Below are 522 nucleotides of genomic sequence, written 5' to 3' on the forward strand. Positions count from 1 at the left end.
CAAAACAAATGGCAAGTCTTTTTCTAAAGTGTCAAGGTCATGAGAGACAATGAATGAATGAGAAATTGTTCCAGATTAAAGGGGATTAAGAAGAAATTACAACTAAATGCAATGTGAGATCTTGGATTGATTTCTGTCCCTAAAAAATAAGATTTTATTGGAACACTTGATGAAATTTAAATATGACCTGTTAATAGTATTCTATCAATGTCAATTTCTTGCAAAAATTCTCAACAAAATCCTAGCAAACTGAATTCAGGTGCTTATTAAAAAAATAATCCATCATGACTAAGTGGGCTTCATTCCAGAGATGCAGGGATGGCTCAACATACACGAATCTATAAATGTAATTCACCACATAAACAGAAGCAAAAACAAAGACCATATGATCCTCTCGATAGATGCAGAAAAAGCATTCGACAAAATTCAACACCTTTTTATGATAAGAACGCTTAACAAAATAGGCATAGATGGGACTTACCTAAACATCCGTATCATTTTAAAATTAAGTCCGCAAGCTAT

The 522-nt window shown here is 32.6% G+C and overlaps 1 protein-coding gene across 1 annotated transcript in view; it reads left to right on the forward strand.

The window, feature by feature from the left end:
* SERPINB10 (serpin peptidase inhibitor, clade B (ovalbumin), member 10) overlaps nucleotides 1-522 on the forward strand; it is a 20,429-nt gene that overhangs the window by 10,269 nt on the left and 9,638 nt on the right. The gene's annotated exons all lie outside the window — the stretch shown is intronic.

This window comes from Propithecus coquereli, unplaced genomic scaffold, assembly GCF_000956105.1.
Source record: "Propithecus coquereli isolate 6110/MARCELLA unplaced genomic scaffold, Pcoq_1.0 Scaffold229, whole genome shotgun sequence".
NCBI lineage: Eukaryota > Metazoa > Chordata > Mammalia > Primates > Indriidae > Propithecus > Propithecus coquereli.